The sequence below is a fragment of the Oryctolagus cuniculus genome, chromosome 15 (assembly GCF_964237555.1).
Source record: "Oryctolagus cuniculus chromosome 15, mOryCun1.1, whole genome shotgun sequence".
Lineage (NCBI taxonomy): Eukaryota > Metazoa > Chordata > Mammalia > Lagomorpha > Leporidae > Oryctolagus > Oryctolagus cuniculus.
The window spans coordinates 54,257,122-54,270,031 of NC_091446.1; positions in this window are offsets into that span (position 1 = coordinate 54,257,122).

Consider the following 12,910-nt stretch of genomic DNA (forward strand, 5'->3'; position numbering starts at 1 on the left):
AGCATACTGCTTGAGATGCCTTGTTCTCATCCCTGTGTCCGTGAAGAAAGCTAGTCATATCACCCAATTGATCTTTGACAACAAGGACAGACATTCTCTCAGCCCTAGGAAACACAATATTAACTGAGGGTCAGGGCAAACATGCCAGCTCCAGATCCAAGACATTTCTTTCTCAGTACCGAAGCACCTAGAAAACCAAATGCCTTCTTAGAGGTGATCAATGGATCACCAAAAACCTTTTTAAAAAGGTAGGGCATAGATACCCCATGCCTTGTGGGGGACTAACGAGGGATTTATCAGAATATCTGTTGAAATAGGTGTGTAAATGGAAAAATTGGTCAATTTGATTCACCAGCTTTCTACAAGAATGATTATCAGACTACAACAAATGTAACCCACTGACCAGCTGCCGTTTGGAAACTGATACTAATTTAATTCATAGACCTGCAGACTACTAAATGGACAATTAGAGGGCACTAAATTTCAGTCTTCATAAATTCAACTTAGCACATTATTGGTTTATTGGGGACACTAATTCATTGCTTTGTTAACAGTTCCAGCTTCCAAACAATGCATGACAATATGGCAAGCTCCAACACAAGCTCATGCAGACACAGCTAGAATTCTCACAAGTTTCAGAACTGTTCCTTTGTTGTCAGTATATCATCAGTGTTGTCTTGGGTTGGCTGATTATGGTTTTTAAATTGCTGCTGTCCTTGTTTTTTCACTATAGATTACTGTGGTTTTCTTAGGTCACTATTAATTTAATTTGTTGTCATTGTTTGGTGAACCCTACTGGGGGAATGGTGCATAATTGTAGCAACACTATTTTTGGACAATAACTATCCAATAACTACATTTTAAAGCATGTATATATTATGGTTAAAATATGCATCATCCAGACCATTATTTGCAAAGTATATATGCAATGTATTTATATTCACCTCAAATTTGCTTATACAATGACATTTTTGGTGATAAATAGCTGTGCTATTTATGTAACTCCCAACATATTATCAAGTTGGTAGTGTGATATAATAACTGGGCTATTTTTATAGGTGTAGGACATTGTTTTATAACAAGATACCACGTGTATGTGGCTGTAGACTTCTCTTATGAGATAAAGAATAATTTTTGTTGTTTGTAAGCAATACATTGAGGACATTTTCTTATTTTGTTCCTGGATTATGAAACGTTAAGACTTTTTTGTAGGTTTGCTATCTATTGGGATCCATACCTGAGAGATCTCAGAATCTGAAGCTTTGGCATTTCTGTTGTATGATGACTTAACAAACGTTGTTGGAGTTTTAGGGATGTAGCTCAGTGACAGGGTGCATGCTTTGCATGTGCAAGGTCTCAGGTTTTGTTCTCAGAACCTATAGCTTCTTATTCTGGGATGGGCACTTGTCACAGCAGCTAAGTAGCCCCTTGGGATGTCCTCATTTTGTATTGGATTGCTTGGGTTCCAGTCCTGAATCCTGCATTTCCCATGAAACTTCCTGGGAGGTTGTGACAGGTCAAGTACTTGGATCCCTGCCTCCCATATGGGAGACCCAGATTGAGTTCTAGACTGCTGGCTTCAGCCTGGAACACCCATGGCAGTTACAGGCATTTGGGGAATGAATCAGCTCATAGAAGATCTCTTTCCATTGCTGTCTCTATCTTTCAAACAAAATGAAAATAATTAAATAAATAATTTTTTAAGAAACACATACTCTGATTTTAAAAGAAAAGTTGTGGGGATGCAGTTGTAAAATACAATGAAGCAATTAAGAGCAAGGGTCAGTTCAAATCCTGAACACACACACTAATGATGTGACCACAGGAAGCCTTTTCAACCTCTTTGAGTTTCAACTTTCTCATCTATAAATTGAGGGAATTTATCCAGTTCACGATGCTGTTTCTGCATTAAATAAGAAAGAGCATGTAAATGCTTAGCACAAAGCATAGCACCCAATTTACATTTTTCAAAAGCAAAACAGCAATATGCTTATTGCTATGTTTATTGCTGTTACTATTTAATCAGCCATCATGGGATAGATTATGTTGCCATGATAAGCAACACCAAAACTCTCAATGATGTACAGCAACAAATATCTCTTTCTTGAGCTCACTACGTGTCTTTTGCCAGTCAACTGTAGCTTTGTTACAAGTGACTTTGCTCTTGGGATCCAATTTGGAATATCATTGGCTCTTGTAGCAGAGGAGAAAGATATGTGTTGGCTCTTAACATTTTTGCCCAAGAGTTATATATCATTTTGGCCCATTCCTCATTGGTTGAAGAAAAGCATGTGGCCATATGGAAATGTGTAACTGGCTTGCATAAAATATACTGCACAAAATAATGGAATATTTGTTGAGCAGAAATGCCATCAACCATGTCTTTGATGACTTAAACATAAAATGAGGAAAGTAACTTACCAAATGATTCATCCAAGTTTTATTCATGAATGGAAAGGAATAAAGTTCAGTCTTGCTTACTGAGACTGCAATCTTAGCCCCATTTTCTTTAGTCTAATTGTTGACTCATCTCAACTAGTAGAGTAAAACCCTGACCAGTGCCACCCACACTGTATTTAAGAATATTCTCTACTTCTATCCTACCATTAAGGATCCACGCATGAGACAACTCTAGCTACCATTTCACAAGTACACGAGGCAGTGAGTCTAGGTTGCTGTCACTGCTATGACCTCATTTTCAGATTCTCTCCATGCCCAAGGCTACTCCAACATCTTAACAAATGCAAAGTTCTCTGCAGTACCCATTGTTCTTCCCAGCTCCTTTCCTTTCTCCTCTTGCTCCTTGATGTAGGAGGTCTTGCTGAACCATAAATGTCTCTAAGGAATAAGTAACTAAGTGATTCTTAGGGAAAACCATTTAAAAAGCTGATATAATTTCCTGTGAGCAGAGTTTACACAGTGGAATAATGTTCAATCTCAGGAGTTTTGTTTTTATAGCCACTAAGGACCTACACTGAGCCAGACTGGGAGCTAGACACTGAGAAGAGAATGTTCATGTCTCTGTCAGTTCACAATCTGAAAGAGAGTGGTCAGTAATTCAAGGGAAGGATTTATGGTTGGGAAAGCTGGGGGAGACCAAATGGAGCCAGGGAACTTACCCATATCTACAGCAAATCAAAACTGGAGCTTAAATCACTTATCAAATGGAGAAACACAACCACCCATAGTGACCCCTCCCCAAAGGCCACTCAGACGCAGACTCTCATTTAAGAACTGGTAACTCAGGGGTCTGACATTTCCCAAGCTCAACTGAATAATGAGGATGAGTAGATCAAATTCTCAAAAATTCACAAACAGTCTTAGAAAACCAGCTGACATATTTACCTGGACCTAGAGAGATCTAGTCTGGTATTGTCTCCCTTTAAGTGTGAAATTGGGGCCCATTGAGATAAATTACACATAGGTAGCCAATGAAGCTCGGGCCTCCTGCCTCTATGAATGAGACTTCCAAAACTTAAGGCTTCTGCATGTTGCCCATGTTTTCTCCCCTGCTAAGAGCTTGGGTGGGGAACATAGTCTCATATACTTCATCATCATAGTGCCAATGGCACCCAACACAAAGCTGGGAAAGCAAGTACCCAGAAACTCCTTATGAAATGACAGAGGCTCTCTTTCTTATCCTCACATACTATACTTGAAGAACTCTAGCTACATAGTGAGATGCCTCATTCACACTTCCTATAGGAAATCCTGTTCTGTTTCTACCTCCATTCAGGCATATATCCTCACATGAAAGGTAAACAAACATTTACAATCCAGTGATGCCAAGAATTTAGAACACGCTATGTCATAATCCCCAGGGTAACTAAGGCTATATCTGCAAAGGACACTGCCGGGATGGTGTCTTAATCCAAAAGACTGAGCATTTTTTTTTTCATATTATTAGTTCTGTAATTATGGCCACAATAAATGGTTACCTGGATTGCAAGCAGCTGAACGATATTCTGCATTACTAAGTCACCATTCCACTATGTATTTACTATGAATATAAAGTACTATTTACCACCAGATCATCTGGGGTTGATGGAGCAGCCCTGGATTGGGTCAACACTTAGTGCTGTCAGTAAATAAGCAGAAACTTGGAGTACATTAGGATAGGCTGTGCATACATTATTTTTCTAGTCACACACGGCTTGTTACTTTCTGCCATATATTTGGTTTTTATCTTGGGTACCATGCATAAGCAATGCCATTTGCACTGCTGTGAGGAGTGGCGAACATGCATGCCTCTATTTGTTTGGAGAATGTAAGAGCTGTGGGGTTTTAATTACCCTGAGCTGGTAGAGATCAATTAGAAAAACAAACATATTAGCAAAGAAAAAAAAAAAAAAACAAGAGCTTTCTTGCTACCAGAAAATTACAATGCAAAATTATAGCATCCTAGGGCTTTAGAACTGGAAGAAATAGCAGAGACCAGGGAGGCCCACCCCTCATTTTACAGATAGGGAAACTGAGTTCCATCAAGGAAAAATGGCATGCAGAGTGCATTAAGAACCTGGATTCTGCCATGAGGAGGACTTTGCTCAAATCCCAGGTCCGTAATGTACCAAGCAACCTCGGCAAATCACTCAACTTTTCTGGGTTTCGGTATCCTCATTTGGAAAATGAGGACAATGATAGAGCTGTGAGTATTAATTGATGCAGTGGATAAAAGGTGCTTAGCACAGTGCCTGAAAGAGCAAACAATCACCAGTGCTAACTTTCCTCATCACTGTTACTATTATCCCCATTATTATCATCATCATTATCAACGGCTAGAGTCACACAGCTTATTAATGACATCATTCTTGCTTAAACTAATACTTCCTTACACAAACCTGGGCTTATTTTTATGGATGCTAATAAATGTTTTATAAGTCTTGTTTCAACAGTCGTGTAGTCCAAATTAGTTTACAAGTCAAGTTTTACAGTAATTCGGTGTTTGCAAGCGCTCATGAATCTTCTAATAATTGCATGTTCGACACTGTCATAGTGCTGGAAACGTAGCTCACTTAGCGCGAATATATTCTTGTCCTAAATGTGTAGTCACTCAAGAATCATTAATGATTTACCAAGATGTTTCACTTTGAAGCGTACAGAATCTCTTAGAACATTTGACGAGAATTCTTTCGCCCTTCCTGAAAGCCTCAGATTAACAAAACACAATGCTTGTTGTGGCTTGATCTCAGCAGAGAATCTATGACTCAGAAAAAGATGATTTCAGAGCATGACATGCACATGTTTGTTTAAAATCTGGGCCCTACTCCTTGACTCCATTTACTATAATTAGAAGATTGGCCGTTCTCACAGAGGTTACAAACACACCATTGACGATGTCATATGTGAGATGCCAGAGAAAAGATTAATACTTTTGCTGAGTGGCTGGAAGTTATCGACCCACAATACAACTTACTGTCTAAAATAACAAGATCCAAGAGAAGGAGAGATGGGGGATTTGGATAATGAATAATATCCAAGGGAAGAAAAGTCTGTACTCAAAAAAAAAAAAAATTCTACATTAGTGATGGGAGATAAACAGTGGAAGGAACATATAATCATCCAGTGTTTTCAGGGACAGATGCAAGTTTTGTGGGACACAAAACTTCTATAATGGGGGGGGGGGCTTTAAACTTTGAAAATAGAATGCGACTGTGTCAAGGAAAAAGCCAAAAAGAAATTCAAAATATTCTGCTGCTTCTCATATGAAGGATTGAAGCATATTCAAAGGATGAAGGACCTCCAGAGGTCAAAAGGACTTTATCTTTGGTCCAAGACCAGTTCTGGCCCACCTGGTACACTGCGATGAGAAGGATATTGAGGCCACACCTAGGTGTATCAGGAAGAAGTGCTGTAATGTATTAGTAATATCTACTATGGACATGAGAAGGGGGTTTTGTGACACATACTACAAATCTACTATCTCTGGATTCTCTTCTCCTGGCAACTCAGAACATTTTTCTAGTTTCCATCACTAGATAAGATATGAGGTCCCTATTTTAGGTACCAACAATATCAATCTTCAGAACTAAGAAGAAGCTTACTATTTAAGTAAAATTAGATAAATATGCATTCATAATAAGTCTGCCAAGAATTTGTCCAGGAGAGAAAAGGAGCCTCTAAGGCCAGTTTTTGTTCCTATTACTTTATTTTAAAGTGTTTGGACCCTCTCTAATTCTGCTTAATCTCTGTAGTTTCAAGAAAATGTTTGTGATGAATCTGTTGAAATGGGGGAGGGGGAGGTCCTGATTTATAGATTTCTAATTTAACTGTTCAAAACACATCATGTTCATTATATCTCTAGCACTTGGCACTAGACCTGGTATATAATAGGTGCTCAATAAATATTTTAATGCCTTAACAAGATTTATTTTATACCATCTCCCCATTAAGATGTGAGCTTTGGAAAGACAGATGGGATGTATTACTCATTATTTCCTCCCTTGTCCCTATTTTCTACAGTGATTGGCATAGTATCCAGTACATGCAAAGGGCTCTATAAATATTTGTTAAATGAATGAAGTATTAATGGCAGTACCGCCAACCTCCACAGCCTGAAATTTCTTCATCTTTCTGTTATGGCCTCTTGCTACATAAATCTTTCATATCAGTGCATTGCAGTATTTGAGAATCTAAAGAGCTCACCAGAGAATATTCCCCATTAAAAGGAATGGTCCCCTATATTACCTTATTACTCATTAATTTCATAAGAAGTGCTATTTGCTGAATTTCCCAAACCTACTTCCTCCTTGTTTTTCACTTTCGCTGCTATTATCTGCTTTGTACCAAATTGGCCCCTTGTTCTTCAGGGACCACAGGCAGCCGCCGAGAGCCAAAACTTCTTCCCGGTGAAACACTTTCTTTCTGCAACACAATCTCTCTTTTCTCTTGTCCCATTACAGCAAATCTCTCCTGAAATTCCCTGGGGCCCTTTTTGAGCGAAGGAATTCGTTTGCCACATCCAGGAAGTATCTTTAAAGACCAGTGACTCAGCACTTGATTTTGAACGATCAATACATGCTATATTTCTGTCATGTGATGGCTAAATTTAAGACAACAAGATTTCTTCACACTCTTATTTCACTTTGCTTCAGTATCCAAGGCAAATTGTGACTGTGCAGAATTCAAACGTGCTCTCTGCAGGCAGAAGGCTATTGGTGTTTCATTCTACAGCAGTCTATCTGCACTCGAGCCACCTTCTCATCTTTCTAGTCTTAATCCTTTGTTCCCTCCATATAAACCTTTTTCATTTCATGTAAGTTTATTTTATTTTATTTTGTTGCATTCATTTTTAAAAGGGACCTTGAATCCATTTGAAATAAGGTGATTTCTATAACTCAATGAATATGAAAATAAACTGATATACCAAATATAGACGGAAAGCCTCACTTAGACATAGCTCCTGATCCCAATATAAGAAGAGTCTTCCTAGAAAAATTAAGAATAATGGGATGGCTGCCTGTTACTTGAGAAACCATGCGAGGGACTGAGTGGTCGAGAACAGAAAGTAGGCAATAGGTTTCCAGAAGTCTCTGCTTGGGGGGACATTCAAAATCATCTAATTGGGGTCTAAACCCTACATGGAGTCACCTGGGCACTGAGTGGCAGAACTGAAACAATCCTCAGATCTAACCTCAAATTTTTTGCTTGTTCTGTGAACTCAGCATCTCACCTAGAGCCTGGTGTTAAGGCAAATGTATAAAATAGTCCATTTAGCTTTTCACTCAACATATGTGAAATAAATTATCACAAAGCAAACACCAAATGTTCTTTAAAGTCACCCAAAAAAAATCTTAATCATAAAGCCTTTTTCAACATTTTTCTGGTGTCCAATGGAACTTAAGTTAGTATCTCAATTGACCAAAAGACTCTCCACTTGATTCTGAATCAATTTAATTTAATCTTCGAAATGCTCACCTCTCTCCAAGAGGTATTTAAAGGAGCTTAGGGGAGAAAAAGGAAAATTAGAAACACAAGAACAAAAAGAGGATACAGCCTGGAAAACAAATGAAAATTAAGTTGATAGCAAGTGACAAGAGTTGCAGTCTTTACATCTTAAATATGGTTCTGAGCCTCCCAGGAGCCCAATCATACAGGGTTGTTCCCAGGGCCAGCATTGTGGCACAAGGGGTTAAGCTGCCACTTGTAATGGCAGCATTCTCTACCGGAGTGCCCGTTCTAGTCCCCAGCTGCTCCACTTATGATCCAGCTCCCTGCTAGTGCACCTTGGAAGGCAGCAGATGATTTCCCAAGTGCTTGGGCCCCTGCCAACCATGTGGGATATGAGGATGGAGTTCCTGGCTTCTGGCTTCAGCCTGGCGGAACACTGGCTGTTGCAGCCATTTGGGGAATGAACCAATGGATTGAAAATTTCTGTCTTTCCCTCTTTCCCTCCCTCTCTCCTTCTCTTGCTCTGGCTTTCAAATAAATAAGTGAATCTATTTTTTAAAAAAGAGTGGTTTGGCCGGCGCCCTGGCTCACTTGGCTAATCCTCCGCCTGAGGCGCCGGCATCCCATATGGGCGTCAGATTCTGTCCTGGTTGGTCCTTTTCCAGTCTAGCTCTCTGCTGTGGCCCAGGAAGACAATGGAGGATGGTCCAGGTGCTTGGGCCCCTGCACCCACATGAGAAGCCAGGAGGAAGCACCTGGCTCCTGGCTTCGGATTGGCGCAGCATGCCGGCTGTAGTGGCCATTTGGGGAGTGAACCAACAGAAGGAAGACCTTTCTCTCTGTCTCTCTCTCTCTCACTGTCTAGAACTCTACCTGTCCAAAAAAAAAAAAAAAAAAAAACCTTACATTTCATATAAGTTTATTTTATTTTGTTGCATTCATTTTTAAAAGGGACCTTGAAACCTTGAATCCATTTGAAATAAGGTGATTTCTATAACTCAATGAATATAAAAATAAACAGAAATACCAAAAAAAAAAAAAAAAAAAAAAAAAAAGAGTGGTTCTCTCTAGCTGAGAAGCGAAAGCAAATAAGCAAATCTCAGAAGAAAAGAATTTTTATTATGTCAAATTCTATATTTTCTTTTTCACAAATAACAATATATGGGAATGGGGCTGGCATTGTGGCCTAGCGGGTTAAAGCCCTAGCCTGCTGCACTGTCATCCCATATGGGCACCTGTTCGAGTCCTGGCTGTCTCTCTTCTGATCCAGCTCTCTGCTATGGTCTGGGAAAACAGTAGAAGATGGTCCAAGTCCTTGGACCCCTTCGCCCGCACGGGAGACCCAGAGGAAGCTCCTGGCTCCTGGTTCCTGGCTTCGGATTGGTGCAGCTTTGGCCTTTGCAGCCAACTGGGGAGTGAACCAGTGGATAGAAGACCTCTCTCTCTCTCTCTCTCTCTCTCTCTCTCTCTGGCTCTACGTCTCCCTGTAACTCTGTCTTTCAAATAAATAAAATAAATCTTTAAAAAATATGGGGGTATACTAAATAATACTTTTAATAATAATTTTAAGCTAACCCAGAAGCAGAATTGACATGACTTTATTTATTTATTTATTTATTTAAGCAATTCTAGCAAAGAGACTGGTATCTCCTTTAAATTACATGAGGCAGATATTGTGAGGGCCTTAGCAGTCAACTTGATCAAAGGGGAAAATGTAGGAAATGTAGAGAAGTGGGCAAATTATATAAGCCTTAAATTATTCTTTCCTCAATTTTTCTCTTCCAGGCATTTGACAAGTTGTAATTATTACACAGTTTTAACTCTAACAGGAACACAGAGGGCCATTATCCTGAAAACAATTAATTGAATGCAAAATTAATACTTTCACAACATATAAGTAGATATTAAATTGGATCTTGCCGGGGCTGATGCTGTGGCACAGCGGGTTAACGCCCTGGCCTGAAGCACCGGCATCCCATATGGGCGCTGGTTCTAGTCCCGGCTGCTCCTCTTGCGATCCAGCTCTCTGCTATGGCCCGGGGAAGCGGTAGAAGATGGCCCAAGTCCTTGGGCACCTGCACCAGCACAGGAGACCCGGAAGAAGCTCCTGGCTCCTGGCTTCGGATCGGCGCAGCTCCGGCCATTGCGGCCAATTGGGGAGTGAACCATCGGATGGAAGATTATCTCTCTCTGCCTCTCCTCTCTCTGTGTAAATCTGACTTTCAAATAAATAAATGAATCTTCAAAAAAAAATTAAAATTTGATCTTGCCACCTGCAAACGAGTGACCCTGGCCAATATTCTTGCCTGAGAAGAAGGCCTCTATCCTGCAATTGGCCAAACTTGCCAGTTAGGAAGCTAGACTCTCCTCTGCGTCACCAAGGACACCCCGAGTCTCCTCATCTGCAATATGAGACTTGTCTAAGTCACGAAGTTGTCAGTAGAGAGCAATTGTGTGAATGCAGTTGGCAGGTGGCTGATTCCCAATAAAAAGGTTTGCAGCACACATTCCTAAATGAATGCGTTTCAGTTGACACTATAGATTTCCACTGGCTGTTAAATATTTGTCAGTCTAAAATATGGAGAGCTGATCCTGTCTGCAAACTCTGAAATACTCTATATGGTCCTTTACAGAAGTTTGCTGATGCCATGTCTTTATGGCACACATCTTCCGAGATGCCAAACATCATTTTAAACTCAATATTCCCAAAATAACATTTGCATAGGACCATGTACACACACACAGATGGAACCCCCCAGCCCCACCTTTCTTTTATCAACTTTACTATTGGTCCACTCTTATCTTCTAAATCCAGTAAAGTCTTAAAATCCTACCACCTGTTTTTCTTGTAAAAACTCCTACACCTTTTCCATTCCATTCCCACCATAGCCCAGGCTCCTATTAGTGCCCCTCTCTCTATCGACATACTATTTCAACACAGCCTCTATGCTGCTGCCTATGTGTTATCCTTAAATGTTCTTTTGACATTATTACAACCCAATTCAAGAATGTACAGTGGCTCCCACTTGCCTTCCACACCAAATCAGAATTGGCTCTGTTTGGCTTTTAAAACAGTCCATTGGTGCAGACTTCGTGGTGTAGATTGGGATGTCGGGGATCAAGTCCCAGTGTCTCAACTTCCAATCCAGCTTCTTACTAGTACATCCTGGGAGACATCAGGTTATGGCTCAAGTTCTTGAGCTCTTGCCAGTCATGTGGAATATCTAATGGAGTTACAGGCTCCTGGCTTCAACCTGGCCCAGCCCTGGCTGTTGCTGACATTTTTGGAGTGAACCACTAGTTGGAGTATCTCTGTCTCTCTTAATCACACACACACACACACACACACACACACACTCACTCATTGCTCTGCCTTTCAAGTAGAAGAAAAACAGATATACAGTCTGGTTCCACAGTACATGCAAAACCAAGTCCCATCTCTTCATGTTCTACACTGAGCACTTGAGTATGCAATCTGTGTAACCACTCACCTTGCTAAAACTCCCAACTGTTATTCACTCCCACCACAGCTCCTATTACGGGCTGAGTTGTGTCCCCCCCAAAAATTCATATGTTGAAGTCTGACCCCCAATGCTTCAGAATATGACCCTATTTTGAAATAGAGTCATTGCATTTGTAATTAGGTAATATAAGATGAGGCCATATAGGTTTATGGTAGACTTCTGATTATCCTTTGTATTATAATTTTTAGTTATTAATATATACAGAATATAATTCATGAATTTGATAGATACAATCTCCCTGCTTCCTTTCTTTCCTTTTCTTTTTCTTTTAATTTTCAGTGAAAACATACTTTGAATTTTAAGTGTCCTCCTAAATAGGAAAATTTGAAGCCAGGAAGAACAATATGTGATCATCAAAGCAGAGATCTGGGTGGTACATCTACAAGCCAAGAAATGCCACAGGTGGCCAGGAAATAACCAGAAACTAGGAGAGATGCATGGAGCAGATTCTCCCTCAAAACCTGGCCTTCACCTTGATCTTAGCCTTCTGACCTCCATGACTGTGCGATAATAAACGTTGCTTATGCAAGGCACCCAGTCTACCGTGGGGGTCTATTACATCAGCTGCTCCTCTTCCGATCCAGCTCTCTGCTATGGCCCGGGGAAACAGTAGAAGATGGCCCAAGTCCTTGGGCACCTGCACACCAGCACAGGAGACCCGGAAGAAGCTCAGGAGACCCGGAAGAAGCTCCTGGCTCCTGGCTTCGGATCGGCACAGAATACAGCTTCCTGACTAAAGTAGGCACAAAAGACTTCCTGAAAGAAGCTAGGTCTGGAGGCCATATGAGATCTGCTGAGAGACAGAGAGAGAGAGAGAGAGAGAGAGAGAGAGAGAAATGAGGGAGGTGGGGTGGTTGGGGGAGGGAATGGGGAGAGAGAACGACTGTGATCAGCAAAGGAGCAACTAGTAAATCCAGCAAATGTGGGTCCTGTCTTCCAAAAGGAAGCCAAGCCTGCTTCCTTGAAAGACTGAAAGACATTACCCAACTGTAGCCCACTCCTACTTGGTCAGAGAAAGAGCAGGAATGAAGTAAATGAAGATAAGCAAATCCGGCTCCAGAGATCCATCTTCAGTGAGCTGCTTTTGAGTGTCTACACTTCCCTTCCTTTCTTTTCTCACTGAAGACTTAAGCCACATTTTTGTAAAGGGCAAGTTCTGGGCCAAACAAACCCCCTTCAAGGCTCAGTTGTCACAGCCTCCCCCTGCTTCTGTCCTGGAAGTCTCGACATCTAGCTGGACAGTCCACAGTCCTTGAACAAAGGCCGCCTGTGAGAGGTTGCCAAGACCTGAGCATTGTCCAGGAACTTTAAGGAGGCCAAATTGGGATGTTTCAAATCATTAAGGAGACTTATTTCAGTGAATTTGACCCAGGGGACTCTGAGAGGCAGAAGACAGCACTACAGCTCTGCTTTGCTCTGACATACAAGTCCACAAGACTGGCCAGTTGTCAGGAAAAATATGAAACCCTCTCCAAGTCACTCAACTCCAGGGGACCTGA